The sequence below is a fragment of the Canis lupus genome, chromosome 30, assembly GCF_011100685.1.
Source record: "Canis lupus familiaris isolate Mischka breed German Shepherd chromosome 30, alternate assembly UU_Cfam_GSD_1.0, whole genome shotgun sequence".
Classification (NCBI taxonomy): domain Eukaryota; kingdom Metazoa; phylum Chordata; class Mammalia; order Carnivora; family Canidae; genus Canis; species Canis lupus.
This window is the reverse complement of record NC_049251.1, coordinates 19,177,922-19,196,645: the sequence shown is the minus strand read 5'-3', so window position 1 is coordinate 19,196,645 and position 18,724 is coordinate 19,177,922. Positions and strand designations below refer to the sequence as shown.

The window sequence follows — 18,724 nt, the reverse complement described above, 5'->3', positions numbered from 1 at the left end:
TTGCTTTAGCCACACATGAAACCAGGACACTGTTAAGCGTCTGTTTTTAAACAGAACATTCACAATGACAGAGATTTTCCACATGGAAATGAATATACATAAAAACTAGCATATGGAACAAGAATTGGAGCTTTCAAAATTTCAAAGGTTAAGCAGATCACTTAAAATTACAATTGTAAGTGAATAATGTATGCGTTTACTGTTGACTCAGAAATAGTCTCATGCATTTCCTTTAAATGCTGATTTATAAAGGGCATTTTCCCCAATAGTTTTAGGAGAAGCACTCAGTGACACATGTAGATAATTTTGAAATAGAATATTGGTTTGCTACAAAGAAAGAAAGTCAGGCTTTTTGGTGGAGAGAGGTGCAAATTATTTCCCTATATAAAATTTTCCTTCAGTAAACACATTTATGAGACCAAGAGATGAGGGTGATCTTTTTTTTTTTCTACATTTTTTTAAGGGCATGTGATCCTTAATGAAATTGTACACAGGAAAGTCCAATGTAAGTAATTTTGATCCCTCTTATCTGTAGCCCAGTTCATTGCATTATAAAGAGAGGGTTGCCATTATTTATTTTGTGATTTACATGGCCCCCCCAAAATAGGAAACTGGCAAGCATTCATTCCATAAATGTGAAGTGGGCAGAATTAGTGAGATTTTTCTTAAATATCTAACCAGGAAAAATGCAGTGTTTTATCAGATGAAGAGGAGGGCTCCATTGACAGGACAAACAGAAAAGGCCCATTGGAATTAGGCTCTGTTCTTCATACTGTTTACAAATGCCTCTTTCTCTAGGCAAGAAGCAAATTACTCAGTATGACTCCCAGGGTTATTTTGCCTACAAAAGCTACATAATATCTTCTCTATTACCCTGAATTGCTTTTTATTTCCAACCACATTATTTGCTAGATTCAAAAAGAGGAAATAATTCTCAAGGTGGATCTCTTCTAAGGACTTCTAAGAAAAAAAGATTCTCTTCATCTTCTCTCAAATATTAATATGAATTTGGAAATAGTCATTTCAAAAATCCATACTTCACAGACTACTATATAGATTTTCCAAGTACAGTTTCATTTCAAATCAATTCCTACATTTGCCAGAAACACCGATCCTAAAAATTTTTGTTAGTTAATTCGAAGATATACATATATATATGTATATGTGAAATTTAAAGATATACATATATATGTGAAATTTATAATCACAGAATATTTTAAACATTAATTTAGAAAACTAAAGAAATAATTATGAAGAATATAATTTAAGAGAAATATAAGGCAAATAGACAATTATCTTTAGAAATGACTAGATTTTTAAACTTTAATTATTGACTATAATTTCTTTCTAAAGAATTAAGATTTCTTTCCATGCAAAAATTAGTTGTTTTTCCTGCCATGTAGATTGCTAATCTGGATTCAAATTTTAGCTCTTGTACTTTTTAGCTGCCTAACCTTGTAAATCACAATTACTCAGAAACAGTAAAATGGGAATAAAATTATCTCCCTCTTAGGTTTTGAGGATTAAATCAAATAATTAATGAGAATATGCTTTGTGAGACACAAAGTGTTATTGAAAGATTAGCACCAGTGCTTTTTAAAGTACAGACTGAGATATCATTACTCATATTTGATATATTGCAAAATGTCTTTCTCAATCCTTTTGTCTTCTTAAACCCCTCTCCTCTCTCTAAATTGGCATGAAAACTTATTGTTTCTGCCAAATCAGGCTGGATGTGAACAACCATTTATTTAAAGATGTGCATCAACACTACTCAAAACAAAACAAAACAAAAGTACCAGTACATGGCATTATAAAAATCAGTAAGCATTGCTATTAGGTCAATATTTGATGCAGAGAGTATTAAGTCAAATGTATGAAAATGCTATTTTTTGTAGATCAGAAAAGGTAAAATATTGGCAATTTCCTATGTTCAACCTGTTATCTACTGAAATAAGAATGAAAAGAGACTTCAACTCTCTAAGAAATATTTAAATGAAATAAAAGATTATTAATTGTTTTGAACACACACACACCAAAAAACAAGAACAAATCATCTTCAAACACCAACCACTAGTTAGCATTTTGTTGTTTCCCCTTATTCAATTTCTATGTCTTACAGTCTGAATTAGAATTTAGATCTTTTTGACAATGAAGTTATCCAACAAGCTTAAAAGAGTTCTGTTTAATAATATCGCACTGATCTACTGTAAATCTTTTTTACTTTAGACAGTTTTTCTGCTTATGAAATTATTGAATGCTCAAAAAAAAAGAATGAATGCTCATTGTAAGAGATTTGGAAAATACACTAAAATACAAAGAAGAATAAAGATTTTTTTCATTCTCAAAATATTTAAATCCAAATTTTTCTCTACACTTATTTTGGGGCATAGTTGAAATGAAATAATACATTAATTTTGTACTCAGCCTTTTTGTACTTAAAAACTTAATTAGTTTTCAATGTTAATTCATTCTTAGTGTAATTTTTATAGATAAGGTAATTTCTCATTATGTAGGTATGTTACATCTTACTGAATCTTTCCACAATTGTTACACAGAGTTTTATGTATCCAATATCTTAATGAACATCCCCATATGTACTATTTTCTCTGTTTCATATTTTTCCTTATGATGAAGTCTCAGAAATAGAATTCTTGGGTAAAACGCAGGACTCTTCCCCCCCCCCCCCCCCCCGCAGGACTCTTTTTAATGTTCCTGATATATATAGTAAAGTGCTTTCCCTAATTTACATTCTCACCAATAGTATTTGAGAATATCTATTCAACGTGATACGTTATCATCTCAAAGTGCTATTAAATGTTTCAGTTCTTGCTTGCTTATCCTCCTACAACTGTACCAAGTACTGTAGTTGTAAATATGCAGTTTGATTATTTTAATTCAACAGAAAGTTTTCTTCCCCACTAAAGAAATGAATGATGTTTGTGTTATTTTGAATATAAAATATATATTAACCTTGTCACTATAGTGCCAATCAATTAATTAATGGCAAATATATTTTCAGTTATTTATGTGGTTATTTAATTTATATAACAGATGGTCACTAAGCACCTACCCAGATATTTGGTACCAGTTACTTGAGCTGGACATAAAACAATGGAAATTAGAAACAATAAACAAGTAAACCAATACAAAAAGTAATTTCAGATAGAGTTAAGTGGTAAGAAAGAAGTAAGTTTACTACAGAGAGAACTGGTAGGCATGCAACATTTGACAAGATGGTCAGGAAAGTCTTCTCAAATGAACTGACGTTTCATCAGGGACATACATAATAAGACTCTAGCCTATGACATTTTATAAGAATCAAGTCCTTGAGGTGGGGAAAAATGGACAAAATAAAAAGGAGAAAATAACAGATTGTTGAAATTCTTTTTTAATATTTTATTTATTTATTCATGAAAGACACACATACAGAGAGGCAAAGACATAGGCAGAGGGAGAAGCAGGGTCCCGGTGAGGATCCAGATGCAGGACTCAATCCCAGGATCCTGGGATCACAATCTGAGCCAAAGGCAGAGACGTTCAACCACTGAGCACCCAGGTGCCCTGATTGTTTAAATTCTTATAATGTGAGAACCAAAAAGTTCAATGGAGCATAAGTTTGAGCCAAGACTGAACCACAAAAGGACATATTCCTAATTTCATTTGGTATGGGTGTTTTTCATGTTAATTATATTCTAATGAGAAAGCCATATACAAATGAAGTGAACTATCATTATCCTAAGTAGCTACAGTGTGGGAGGAGCTTGGGGGATATTTGTGAAGTATACAAAAGATGAGATCTCAAGAAAATGGTCTTAGGCAGTAAATGAATGAAATCTTCTGAATCTTGGAGATGGAGAACTTCTTGATAACACGGTTAAGGTCAGTGTAAAGAACCTGAATGTTTTCTAGTATCTACATTGGCTCACCCTTTTGACCAAGTGGATTTTGCTGCAAGGGAGAAAACTTCAAAAGTTAAGAGATTTTCAAGCTCACCTTTCTGGTAGTTTTAGCGAATGTATGTAGATTTCTGTAAAGAAGGCAACATGTTATTCTGAATGATGGGCCTATTTAATGTTGCTATTAAGGTTGGTCATGCTCAGCCAAGGTTTTCAATAGACAGAGAACAACAGAAAAAGGAAGTTGAATCATATTATCTTTATGAGTTTTTCAAATATATATATATATGCTTTTGTCTAAGATGGCCACCATCAATTCCTCCCTGTCTGTCCAGGTCATTCCCTCACTGAAGGATAGAATCTATTCCTCCCTTCTTTAACCAGCCTGAGTGATTTGATTGGCTAATAGAGTGGGATGCAAGTAGCATTCTAAGCCTACTGAGGCTAAGTCATAAGAAGCCTTGCTATTCCTCCCTGGGTGTCCTGAATTATCACTCTGAGGGAAATAAACTGCCATGTAAAAAGTCCAATTACCCTGAAAGTATTATACTGTAAGAAGCCTAAGCCACGTGGAAAACCTGGAAGAGATACCATATGGAAAGAGTGGTCAAGGAGCACTGACACACAAGACATGTAAGTTAAGTAAAGCTATTTTGGAAGTGAGTCTTCCAACTATTTTTGTGAAGAAAAAAAAAAACATATATACATATATTTTCTGGATCACTTCATTACTCATTCCCTCTATTCATTATTGTAGGGAGTTTAGATTAATAAGAATAAGAGGAAACAGTGAATTTTGTTTAAATAATTATCTTTAAAATACTGCCTTCCTGGGACAGTGGTGAACTATTTCAAAGAAATAACATCTTTCAATTTCTTCTTCTGAGACATTTCCAAAGTGCAAATAAAAGAACCAAGAAGAATACTGAACAATATAGAGACAATATAGTATTAAATGTCCAGCTAATAGTGAATCATGTGATTCAATTCAACAGAGAAGGCTCCACCAAGTCTGTAATAAAAAAGTAATGAGTTTTTATAACAAAACCAAAAAGAATGCAGATAGAAATCTTTTCAGTACAAAGACAAGAAGGATTTACAATTGAACACTGAAAATGCTCACAAGTTTCAAAACCATGACTGATGAACTCTGAATATTCAACAATCTTTAGTTGAATACATTAATCAAACTACACAGTAGTATAACTGCATCTCATTCTGTCTTTTCACAGTTGCAGTGTGAAATGATAGCAGAGAGAGGAAAAGAAAGTGCAGTCCAGTGGAAACGCACACACTCTCTGACTTGTATCCGGAGCAATAGCATTTTGAAGCTGCAAAGGACCTGAAAAAACAGATTTCACCTTCCTCATTTTACAGTTGAGGAAGCAAGATGCTCAACAAGAGTTAGCTGCTCAAGGACACAGAGCAAGTTTTTATCAGAAATAAAATAAGAATCCAGGTATTCAGACCCTAGACTAACAACCAGATTTTTTTCCCCTTTGATTACTTAAATTACCCAAATTATTTTTTTTATTTTTGTGCTTCTATAACATGTATTCAAAGAATAATATTTGAATTTATTTAAATAATTAATTAGTGAAAACATAATTGGCTATCTATTAACAAGAGGAGAAAGAAAGCCAAGGGCCAAGCTTTGTCAGGAATAACAATGGAATATTTTACGTTATAAAATACAGGAGCTGTGCTTGTTTCCATTCTTTTTGCCTTCTTCCTAAAAAACAAATCATATCCTGTTGCACTCCTGCTTTTTGTCAGGACCTGTGTTGAGTGTTAAAGGAGACTATTTAAACAATGAATAAAATAATGCCTGACCTCAAGGAGTATAAATTTAGACTATAACTTTTCTACAAATACTAAGTTATTACAAAATAAAATGTTTAAAATAAAACAAAAAGGGAGGGTCTTTGATTTGATCAGTTGTCTCATTTGACACATTTGAAAGCAAACAGCAGGTATTTCTGGCTGAAAAAAAAAAATCTTTCGAATACCCTAGGTATAAAGCCACAGACATGGTTTGTCATGAAACTACCCAGTAACAGCTTAATGCAGGATGAATCAAATCTAAAATCCATCTTGTAGTGGAACTAGTTCTTGTAGAATTTATAATTATTTTTCATACTAAAATATTGTACCAAAAAATAAAAAATAAATAAATAAAATATTGTACCACCCAAAAGGCTCTGTTTTTGCCCATGCTAGTGCATCCTGCCATCCCTATGTGAATGAGTTTTGGGTTACAAAGTCCTTTGGATTTAAAGGTCAATTAGCTTGGTTCCACTTTAATTAGAAACCATCATAATAGTGCTGTGTGAGTAATTTATGGAGGCATAAATATTGACATCAATTTTTGTCAGATATTCTGATATCATAAACATCATGTAAATCTAGGCACCAGCAATCAATTTGCACATAATAGACAAATTTTATTAGAACTGTATGACTGCACTACTTGGTTTTTAGAGTCCCTCTCTTCTTGCTACATTAAATCATCATTTTAAATCATGTCATAGTGTTCCTCACAGCAAGCAATCAAAAACAGAAAATTTAAGTTTATTGGATCTTTGCCTAATTTAATGATTTTTCTCCAGAGTTGTGCTCTGTTGGAGCCCTGCAATGAAGGTTTGGCTCTGTGCCTAACACCTCCATGTTGTTCAGAACAGGGCGAGGCACAAACTAAAGCTATAGCAAGAAAAATCTCTTGGTGCTTCTAGAATCTGAAGAGATTTTTGTTAAAATTATTTGTGCTCAGTTAGGATGCCTTGTGGGAAAGCTCTCAGCTTACTGCTCATTCTGAAAGGGGTGACCACGAGTCATTGAACCACAGTCCTCAAGGGCTCCTGGGCTCAGATGTTTCTCCAACCACAATCCATGGATATCTTTGCAGAAGCCCTTGAATTCCCTATAAAAATGTTTTATTTTTTTCTTCAAAATTAATTCCATATTTGTTATTTCTGTTGTTCATAATCTGTTAGTCTTTCCTAGAATATAAGCTCTGTTCAGGCAGGGATCTTGTCTATGATGTTCTTAGATAAATCCCAAATGCCTAGAACAATTCTAGCCCAAAGTAAGTACTTTGTGTTCAATGGACTAACCAAGATAATCAAATTTTGAGTCAGTTGGATGACTAACGTATAATGGAGAGCAGTCCCAGAATCTTAGCACCTGCTTTTGGGCCCGCATTTTATAACCATGTATGCCAAGAAATCAAGTTTCAAGTAGTATTCTTCAAACTGGAGATCATGGGCCACTGGGCTCTATAGAAATGTTTGCAGAGGTCCATAAATTCTGAAGACAAAGCAACATTGGTTGAGCCCAGTTTACAAATGAGGAAACTGAGGCCAAAAGGGACAGGCTTTCTCAAGGCTGCTCAGTCAGTGTTAGAGTCAGAATTAACAGCCAGATCTCTTATTTCTTGGACACTGCTTTTCTCATTCTACTGCACTAATTTCTCTTTTGGAGTTCTTGATCTTCCATTCAGAAAATTCTAACTCTGAAATCCAAAACTAGACCCAATCATTTCAGTAAGAAAAGAAAGGCATTTCATTGTCAGTGATTGTTCTTTTTCTTGCTTTTCAATGTTATTTTATGATGCTGACTTTAGTTTTAAAACTTGAAGTATTTGTAATTTGTATGTGTTTACTATCTTGGTTGCTTCTGTATTTTATCTTGACTAGATTATGAATGATCTGAGGATCTGACCCATGTTATTACCATGTTATTTACCAACACCCAGCTCCCAATGGGTTTTAACATACAATAAATAAAAACATACAAGAAACATTTTCTTGGTATTGAGAACATCAAACCAACCTGGATTTATATTCCTCAAATTGGGAAGAGCTCACAGAGGCTGAGGAATATCCCTTATAATCGTGTCTTTCTCTAAATAACTGATTTTTCTACCTTTCTTTCAAACCTTCACTTGACTCAGAAAACTGCTTCTTTTACATATGGAAGCACAATCCTGGGATACATACCACATCAGTTTCCTAAAGAGAAACATAACCCAGTTGGGCACAATTGGGTTGAACAAAAATATTGTCTTAGAATGTTACTAGGTATCTTCTTCAGTCACCTTTTTTCTGTTTACTTGTGTTAGTTAATAAAATTGATAGACCTATCACTCATTCAAAATTATAAAATATGACTTATGCAAATCATTGAGATAATTTTTTTCAAGATTTTATAAATTATTCAGCCAGGCATAATGCTCCATTAGAAGATCTGTAGACTGTTTTTCACAGCATCATAGTCATTGAGTTAGAGCTGCAAAATATTAGGATCATCTGATCCAACCTAATAAAGAATAAACAAACCCAGAAAAGGCAAATGACTTGCACAAGGACATCTAGCTAGTCAAAGTGAGACTGGGATATGACAAAGGCTTCCAAATTCTCCAATATTTCTCTTGCTTTGATAACATACAAGTAATTTATATTCATCAAATATCTCTGTTGCTTATGTTATTGCTAATGGAAAATTTGTGATATAGAATCTAATATTTTTCAGAAGGATTTGAGAATTCAGCCATGTTAGACCAAAAGTCTCCTCTCGGGCATGTATAGCTTTTCTGCATGCTCTCTCTGATGATATACTAATCAGTACTATTCCTAAAGATATTAACCATTCTTTTATTGTGCTAAAAATATCTTACTTTAAATTTTATTAGGCTACTATTATATATTGAAGAGAAATGATGCATTTACCAAAAATACGACTCAGAGACACAAAATTCACTACCTCTACTAGATCTTCCATCTCAAGAATAAGCCTGATTACATTGACCTGGTCCTTGATAACTCCTCACTGAACTGGTCAGTTTGTTGGCACAGCCAAAGCTCTTAGGTTCCACATTCTGGTCATTATGATGGGGATGAGGTGGAGTTGGTGGTGGGGGGCGGGGGGGCTAGGAATATATTATTTATTAAAAGACTACAAAAGTGTGGCAGTGAAAATTTGAGCAATCTTAAGTATGTTCCATGTCCTATGTAAAATAATGACTCTAATAAAAAGTCAGAAAGATGACTCTGACAAAGATCATGCCTCCCTAGAGTTTACAATCCAGGCATATATACAGACTCTGGTGGAAATGACAAGAGAGTTAACAACAAAGAACTTCAGGAGATTAGAGGAAGAGAAAAATTATCCTGGGGACTGGGGTAGGGTGGCAATCAGGGATGGTTTAGAGAGTGCAGGCCCACATCTAGATGCCACAAAAACTGAGTGTGTACATGTGTGTATCAGTTGGGTGTACATCAGCTGTTTCTGCCTCCACCCAGGCAATAGCTGAGCAGTTTGGGTGTATGAGCAGCAAGTCTGCAGAATTAGATTAATCATTTGTATTTGACTGCTTGCTTTATGATCAATATGGAAATGATGGCTCCAGGCAATATTACAGACTCAGTCTCAAAGTTTAAGTTGTAAAAAGGCTCTTCAAAACTCTTGTGGAAAGTAGGCTTCTAAAACAAGGAACAGTCTTTGAAAACTCTTGCTTTGAAAGGGGCAACAGAACACATATTGGTCCTTGTGGTCAAACTCACAGTTAGTGCAAATAGTATTAATTTTTAATAGACAAAGGTCAAAGACAAACTAAAAAAAAATATTTAAAAAGCGAAGATTTGAAAATTCAAGGCTGTGTATGCTTTACCTTATATAACCAATTATTAAGCCCTGTCAAGTGCATTCCTTTGTCTACTCCTCAGTATCCACTACATAATAACTCCATAATAATTCCAGTCATTCTCTACATTGCAGCCATACAGAACTTCTCAATGCATAGATAGGAACTTTATAATCTCTTGCTTAAGGATCACCTGGCTTTGCTTAACTTCCTGCAGTAGATCCTCATTACCCAACACATGAGCTCCAAGTTTCTGGACATGGTATTCAAAACTTTTCTTTTCTCTAAATTTTTTTCCCTTCACCTACATACATCCAAACTCTAATCATGGTTTCTTTAATATACCATGCTTGTTCATGTACCCATCTTTGCAAATGTTGTTCTCCATAGTTAGAATTTTCTTCCCTTACGTCTACTCACAGAATGTCTAATCATTCTTCAAGGCTCTCTTCAATTATCATCGCCTCCATGAAGCAATTCACCACAGATCTATAGTGCTCTGTTCTTGATGACCATTAATTATCTGCACACATTTGTGATAGTATGCATCTCTTTTCATTGTAATATTTTATTTGCATGCATGGCTGTGATTTCATTGAGTGTACAGACTCTCTCATCTTTGCATCTCATACCACTCATCAATTTCCAGAACAAATAAAAGTCAAGCATTTGTTACATTAGTTAAGACTTTATGCTTTGACTACAGATTTTATTTTTTTTTTTTTTAAAGAAAGTTGACTGAGCTGGGACCCCTGGATATTAAATCAAATTCAAAGATGCTGGTGAGAAATCAAATCATTTTTATGTGAGCACGATCACTAATAGCCTTAAGCAGAATAGAACATTATTTTAAAACAAGTGATTGATCTTGATAGCAGCAGGGCAAGCCAAGGGACAAAGTCCCTTGCTAGCTCCCTGAGAAGAGGGACTGTTTTCTAGTTCTTTTTTATCACATGCAAAACCTTGTAAAGTGTGGGACACATAGCAAACCCTCAATAAATGCTTGTGGAGAGAACAAATAGTGTTACACACATGGGGATGAAACTCCGTATTCGAAACTTTCTATTCATTCTCCCTTACCTCAGATCATGACTTAAACTAGCTAATATAAAATTTAGTCAACAATATTAATTAATCTCAACATTAGCTGCTATTAGTACCTATTGAGAAGTTTCTCATTATCCTTTTAGTATAGCAAATCTTTTATATTGAAGATCTATTTGCATTAAATATCTGGGATATTTTAATTCTATTTTCCCCGTTTCATTTTGGATTCTAGTCACAGTTATTTGAGTGATCACTTTGAGGTCAAAGATGCTAGCATGAGCACTTCTGCACATGTTTATATAATACTTAGCACACAACAAATGATTGCTGAAACGAAATAGTTAACCTACATTGTCAAAAACGAATTTAGCTATAATCTTCATACATAAATACACACAAATATATGGCATTCTGAAAAACAGAAGGAATATTTGCCCAAAACAGGGATCACTTAAACTAAGCACAAAGAATAAAGATGTGCATTTTAAAAGATAGCCAAGTGAAACAGTTGAAGCCTAAGTTGGGCATCAGACAGACCTGGGTTCAGTTTCTAGTTCTGTAACCAGCTCAGCGATCTTGAGTAAAGGTTGTGCTTCAGTTTTCTCCCCTGGCAACAATGAATTAATGCCACCTTTTTAATAGACTGTGGGCAAAATTAAATAAGCTAAAACACCAGAAAGCACTTACTACCATACCTGCAGAGACCACTCAGTGATAGCTTGTTGTAGTGCTCTTAATTGGCCATGATGGTCCCCTAATCCTTTCTTTACCCTTCTAGTGTAGTTGTTGCTATTAATGATGTACTATTAGAGAATCAAGACCCTTCTGAGCAGTGTTTCTCAAACATTAGCATGCAACACAATACCCTAGAAGGCTTATTAAAACACAGATTGCTGGGCTCCATCACCACAGCTTCTGATTCATTAGATCTGGGGTAGGGCCAAGAATTTGCATTTCTAACAAGTTCCCAGGTGGTGTCAATGATGCTGATCCTGGGGCCACTCTTAAAGAAGCACTGCTTTTGAAAAAGTTGTTTCTGTTTTAATGAGAATTTCTGCAGGAAGGGGGAAAAAAGATACTTATGAGTTCTTGAGTATGGGTAACTCTCAGGGCCTCCTGGGGCTTGGATATACAGGAACTGAGTACTCTCACCTTCCATCCCTACACAGGGAAAGAGAAATCACTTCAGGTTCTCAAAGGACAAACCCAGAGCAACCACCAGATGGGCTGAGAGGGGATGTCAGGGTAGAAGTCAAAAGATAGGAATTCTGAAGGCTCCCAACCACCTGACTTCTGCTATTTTCAAAAGCTCTTTTTCACTATATTCAGAAAAAAAAATTAAAAAACAAACAAATAAATAAATAAATGAACTACTTTGGAAAGTACATGTACTGAATGTGTATTCATCTCCAAAATTGAACTATATAACCAACATGTATTTATTGGGACCTAATCAAAGAGAAATATGTATAGTTTCTGCCATAGAATAGCTCAGAATGTGGGAGTATGGCAGGCACGTTAAGAAAAAAAAAAATGATCTAACCTACCTAACATTAGTGCTAAAATAGAGAAAAAAAATGTGAAAGGGGATATAGAAACACATAACATGAAGACCAGTAATAAATAACCAATGTATTTGTGGTGTTTACTGTGAGGCATTGTTCTGTTAATCCATTTAATTCTCACTACAGCCTATGAGATAAGCACTATGACTAGTCCTATTTTACATATAAAAAAACTGAAGCACAGAATGGTTAAATGAGCTGCCCAAGGTCACACAGGAAAAACTGTAGCAGAGTTAAAATTTGAAACTAGGCAATCCTGCTCAACACCTTTGTTCTTAACCACTACACTATCTGGAGCTGAAATAAGGAGATGAAATTAAGAAAGATAGATGGAGACAAAAGATGATTTATGAGAATGGTTCAAATTATCAAGTAGAAATTCATCACTTTCTTCCCATATACCTGAAATCATCTTAGTATTGGACTCTTTCTGCTCCAGGTAGAATCATTACTGCATTGCCATATCTGAATATAGGATAATCCAAAGAAGCATACTGCTTATGTGCACTGACTTCTGTTATGTCGCACTATTTCCTTAAATACAGCAGAGTGAGTTTCATAATAAATTATGTCTCAATCCTATGCATTAGTGCTGGCTGCTCTCCCACAATGTCAAAATTGTAAGCAATTGGCACAGAGTCATTGTGACAATATGTAAATTACTTGTAAAGGGAACTTGATCTTGTGTAATAAATGCTATTTGAATCTTAATTTGCTAACAATATTTTAATGCAGTAATTGAGGTCATGAAAGACGTGGGCTAGAGATGAAACCATCTATAACTGTTGGTTTTAAACAGGACTGCATTACCCAGGTTTATAAAATACTCCAAGGAATTAAAAGGCAAATACAATGCTTATATTTGCTATGAAAAAGCACTGAAATGTAACTGTGGAAAAAGATATAATATGATACGGGACCATAAGAGGGGTTTACCTCTTCTCAAAGGTAACTCAAAAAACTCAAAGGTTTTTTCTAACTCTAAAATTTCTTAGTTCTAAGATCAATGTCCCCTGACTTATCCAGGTTTTTCCCTAATGAAATAAAGAGACATCTCATTAAATCAAGGGCCCCCATTTAATTCTTAATAATTTGGGGCACCTCCTCTCATCTCCATCTTTCATAATTAATAACCAAGCTTCCTTTGTCTTCTCAGAGAAAGCCCTCAACCAGGTATCTGCCCAGTCTTCTTTCTCTTTTCAGTCCAGCTCTCTGATCAAAATCAAGTTCAGCATCTGTGAAATTGACCTCAAGTGTGAAATCATTTTTTAATGATAAAGTGCCAAAAGTGTTCTGTAAGTATAAGGTATTAATTGAGTGCTATAATTATTATTATGCAGCTACTTCCCATAGTGATGACCTTTGTTCTCCTCTACCTCTCCTTCATCTGCTCTATTTTATGGTCTGTCATTTTTGAGGGTTTAAAGCCTCTCTTCTTTTCTGATATCTGAAACTCTGGTGTTCTTTCTTTCCTTGAGTTCTGCCCTCTGTGAACAGAACTAAGCTTTCTCCAAACCCAGCTGACACTATAGGAAAAGTCAGATTTGGCTCTGATTGGAGCCAACAATCACCATTTCTCCTTCCATGTGCAGCCAAGCAAAACCTATGTTGATTGACTCCCACTTATACAGCTTGGGCAATCTCTGGAATAGGAAGATCTTCTGAAGGGAGCCACTCATCAGCAAAGACCTGAAAACCACCTTTTTATGTTATGCCCTTTTTTCAGAAACTTAAAATGCTGTCCTCTTGTGGACAAGTTCATGAGTCCTCATTCAAGACCTGTGATCTTGTTGAATATAACCTATCCAATCATTACTCACTTACTTCTGGCTTCTCTATTCGGATGTGGGTCCATGATCTCAGTTTTCTCTGTACTTCTTGCTCCCCTAGATGAGGACTACCCATCCTTCTCACCATCCTGGTACTAGCCAGTTTTCCAGGCCAAGTTCAAATCTTATTTTTGCAATGGAGCTTGGAACTATTTCATTGGGTCCATATATTTCTTTCCTTCTTGATTCAAATCCCTGCTCAAAAGTGATCTCTTCTAGAATTAGTTTCTTCCTCTTAAGGGCTTCCAAAGAACTTTGCTTCTAATTCTATAAAAACACCATTTTTGCACTGCAAGTATGGTTTATATGTTTCTTTTACTACTAAAATGAATTTTACATTCATTCTAGTAGAATCTGTATTTTGTTCATTTAAAAAGATAACAAAATCTGATCTATAGTAGATACTTGATAAATAATTGTTGGATAAAATAATAAATGGGATCCCTGGGTGGCGCAGCGGTTTGGCGCCTGCCTTTGGCCCAGGGCGCGATCCTGGAGACCCGGGATCGAATCCCACATCAGGCTCCCGGTGCATGGAGCCTGCTTCTCCCTCTGCCTATGTCTCTGCCTCTCTCTCTCTCTGTCTCTCTGTGACTATCATAAATAAATAAAAATTTAAAAAAAAAAAATAAAATAAATAAATAAAATAATAAATGATTCCCCAAAGCTCTGAAAGTATATAATGTTGAAACTTCTCTTTATATGCTCATTTATACTTTTGCTTATTTTTTTATTATTCATTGTACTTATTCATTTGTAAGTTTCTTTACATATTATTCATACCAATCTCATCAGTTATATATATTGGAAATATTTTATCACCATTTGCAACTTGTCTCTTTACTTTGTTATAGTTCACTTACTAAGATGCTAATTTTAATGTGGCAAATTTACAAATATTTTACATGCAGCACCTTTTGTGTTTTGTTAAAAAAAATATTTCCATACCTAGTTTAAAAGGGCATAAAGTTCCAATTCAGAAAAGTTGGGTTTGTATCATATACTACCATTTATTTTCTGTGGGATCCTGGTCAAATTTTATAATTTCTGTGGACCTTTAGTCTTTTTTATGAATAGTTAATATTATGCTACTTATATAAAGAGTTACCATGAGGATTAAGTGTGAGCAATGTTCTATATAAAGTGTTACATGTAAAAAAATAAAAAAATAAAGTGTTACCTGTATGTTAATTTTAGTAATGGTTAAGAATAATTTTGTGCGGGACACCTGGGTGGCTCAGTATTTGAGCTTCTGCCTTCGGCTCAGGGCGTGATCCTGGAGTCCCCAGATGGAGTCCCACATCAGGCTCACTGCATGGAGCCTGCTTCTCCCTCTGCCTATGTCTCTGCCTCTCTCTCTCTCTCTCTCTCTCTCTGTCATGAATAAATTTATAAAATCTTTTTAAAAAAAGATTAATTTTATGCAACCAATGTGGTCTGGAGTTTCCAAAATGAATAGAATACCAGAACAGAATTCAGTAATCCAGAGTTCTAGACTACTCATTTCCACCATGACCTTCCTGAATATCCTCAGACATGATTTTTAACCTTCATCAGCCTCAGTTTATCATCTGTAAAATGGCTATACAGTCAGTCTCCTTGTGATTTTGTGAGCATATGATAATGTTTAATAAACAGGGCTGGGGCCAGGGTGCAGTGAGTGAGGCACTCACCTCCAGTGCAAAATAAAAGGAGACACCAAAAAACTCTAATCGAGATAAACAGTATTTTAATGTAATAGTCTTAAGAATCAAAACTAGTGTAAAATTCCATGATGAACCAGATATCAAATTTTTAAATAAAGATAGGATTTTATTTTTAGTAGGGTTGTTTCCCACATTTAATAAATTTTGTTTTCCATATATGAGAAACTATTACTCACACAATTATCTAGTATAGAATGGCCAAAGATAGAACTAGAAACATGAGGTAAGGTTATTGTTTGAAGCTTTTTAAGAGCAGTTGCAAACACTTGATCTTTGTTCTCTTCAGCAACAATAGATGGTGAGTGGTTGCTGCTCAGCTGGCAGGTGACGGTGTTTTGAAAGCTTTGGAAGCCTGTTTCCAGCTGATTGGCTATTTTCACCATTGGTGAGTTACTCTGTCTTAATCACAGCTGACTGATCTCAGCTGGCTGCGCTCTTTGGCTTTGTACCTCTTTCCTCTCAAAGCCAATGCTAATAGCAAAGGTGTCACTCCCCCCCTCCAACCCCCGACCCTCCCCGCGACTACTGAAGCCTCCCTCTGCCTAAGGAACAGCAAGGCCAGTAAAGGGGCTTTCTCATAAACACAGAGCACTTCCAGCACATGGTAAATAATAAACTGAAACTCAGCCAGCTGGTGACAGGATTGGCTGGTGACAGGATTAGTGACAAAGGTAGTTAAGGAGCTGGGGAGTGTTTTAAGAACTTAGAACCACTGAACATTTCCCTGCTCTGCATGCGTGGAATGCACCAATAAGTAATGAGCTCGATATAATTCTTAGCTTTGGAAGCCCCTCCTGATGAGATTTACTGAAGAGGCAGAGGAGACTCCCAGACCTATAATGCACCTTCAGGGGTATGATAAAGGAGGATAAGTGTACCATATTTAATAGTCAAATATACCTTCTGTTTTTACTGTTGTGAATATTGACTTCCAAATGGATTTAATCAAAATCAATAACAAAATGTACAGTAATGAAGAAATATAAAATGCAGTAATGTATAGGCCAAGAGGTTGAATATGGAATATATTAATAGAAAAGCACCTTTGCAAGAATAACTCATCCCTCTTTTAGAATCTCTCTTCACCTAATGTGAGACAATAAGAAGGAGAGGCAAAGCTCTAGAGCAGGCCACAAAGCAGGTCCTTTAGAGAACTTTGAAAAATTATCTTCTTAGCAAATTTAGTGAGACAGTATTGAGCTACAGCTAGAAAAACAAAATAAAGAAATCTGTTTATAAGATCAGAAGGGTGACCCTATGGGTGGATGGTCCAAACATTGTCCTTTCAGGTTAGCTTTTAAAGGGAAATAATATGACTGATTTATAACAATATCATAATGATTTTCTAAAAGTTAAGTAATTCTAAAATGCTTTATATATATCTTTGGAGCATACACATGCATCCTAAAGTTAAATGGCAAAGGGCACACTTTGTTAAGAATTGTCTACTTATTAAATTTATATCCTAGGAGGTAAAAGAGGGAAATGTATTATCTAGAATTGGCCAGAAAGGCCCAAGGTGATCTTTGAATAATCAATATTTTCCAATATCTGCTATAGCTTTAAAACAGAGAAAAATAACAGATATTGGCATTCACTAGAAATCTGTTTTTTTTTCTTTTTTAAAAGAAGTTTAATGATTTGCTGGTAAAGACGGACTATAATACAAAGATTTCAGAGTATTTTACCAAGAAGGAATACATTCCCATTTTATAGAAAATCAAACTCAAGTCTCAGGATAATAAGTCTCACCATAAATCACTGGATGAATTCTTTCACTCATTTATCATTTCTATTTATTTCTTTACAACTTCAATTTACTTTTCCCTTCTCATATTTGGCTGTTACTCCTCTCAATTAGCCTCTGTGTTACCATCTACATTCCTTCATTTCCTTCCTCCTCTGTTTTCCCATTTCTTCTTTGACCATTCTTATACTCTCTAGAGAAGCTTTAAATGAGGAAAGAAGAAAGGCAATAAATAAACAAAATAGCCTACTTTTAACTATGGGTAGAATAGCAAATTTAAGGCAAAAGGTACCATCTTTTGAATCCCTCCTCTTAAAATGGATTGAAAGGATCAAAAAAAGGAAGAAAAGGAGGGGGAGGGGGAGAAATTTAAAGGGCAGAAAGAAAGAAATGAATGAATTACCAATGTTTGCTAGCACAGTCCTGCAGTGATTAATGTGAACTTCCACATGCCACTCCTGTATAATGCCTGAGCATTATTGGAGACAAGCACTGACATACAAAAACATTATTAGAATTTGAGCAGCAATAGCCGCTTTAGGGGTGGAATGCCTCAAAATTCAGAAATCAGGCACAGACCATCTAGGGTCTAGTGGCATTTCCTACTCATCCTCAAGGGACTCCACCATGACTGGAGTAATAGAAGTCAAAACTTCAATCAGGCCCTTATTAGTTACTTTGCACACAGGATATGAGGTACTATTGTTGATGGCAAGCGAGAGCTATTGCAGCTTAGAATTGACAATGCTTTTTTTAAAAGCTATCTTTGACTGCTCAATATAAGGTTAGGAGCAGGTCATGTACCAGGTTTTTTACCAAATTAATGCTATCAGGGGAATTACACTTAAATGGAATTCTTTCTATCTAAACAATTCCATCTAGTTTCATCACTGCTTCTTCTCTCCATCCCTCCCTATATAAAAAAAAATCAGACGAGTAGACATATGGAATAATATACAAAAAAAAAAAAAAATCAAGTAATCAAACAAAGACTTACAACCAAGTCTGTGCCCTTTCTCTAAGTTATCTAGGAAACCAAAGTCTCAAATAGTAATTTTTTTGACAGGTTTCCAATAATATTTAATATTCTGCTTCTTGGTACATAAACTCCATTCAAATGACCAAAAAAAAAAAATTTAAAGAGATTCTTTTATTTCAGAATCATTTCTCTCATCTATTTTTCATTCAAATAGCACATTCGTGTGTTTAAAGGAAGGCTTCCTAAATCAGCCATCAAATACATGTAGGAATCAAAATCTAAACATAATTACAACTTATTATTCCTTACTT

At 34.8% G+C, this 18,724-nt stretch overlaps 1 long non-coding RNA gene across 10 annotated transcripts in view; it reads left to right on the top strand.

Annotated features, from left to right (window-relative positions):
- The first annotated feature begins 4,337 nt into the window (after window positions 1–4,337).
- Window positions 4,338–18,724, top strand: part of LOC111093297 — a 36,531-nt gene continuing 22,144 nt past the window's right edge. For 7 of the 10 annotated variants that reach the window (XR_005381675.1, XR_005381677.1, XR_005381679.1 and 4 more), the window contains exons 1-5: window positions 4,338–4,532; window positions 5,132–5,358; window positions 8,590–8,734; window positions 13,309–13,447; window positions 15,974–16,072. This is a non-coding gene — a long non-coding RNA (uncharacterized LOC111093297). The remainder of the gene's footprint in view (window positions 4,533–5,131; window positions 5,359–8,589; window positions 8,735–13,308; window positions 13,448–15,973; window positions 16,073–18,724) is intronic. The other 3 variants (XR_005381678.1, XR_005381673.1, XR_005381672.1) reach the window with 2 other exon arrangements.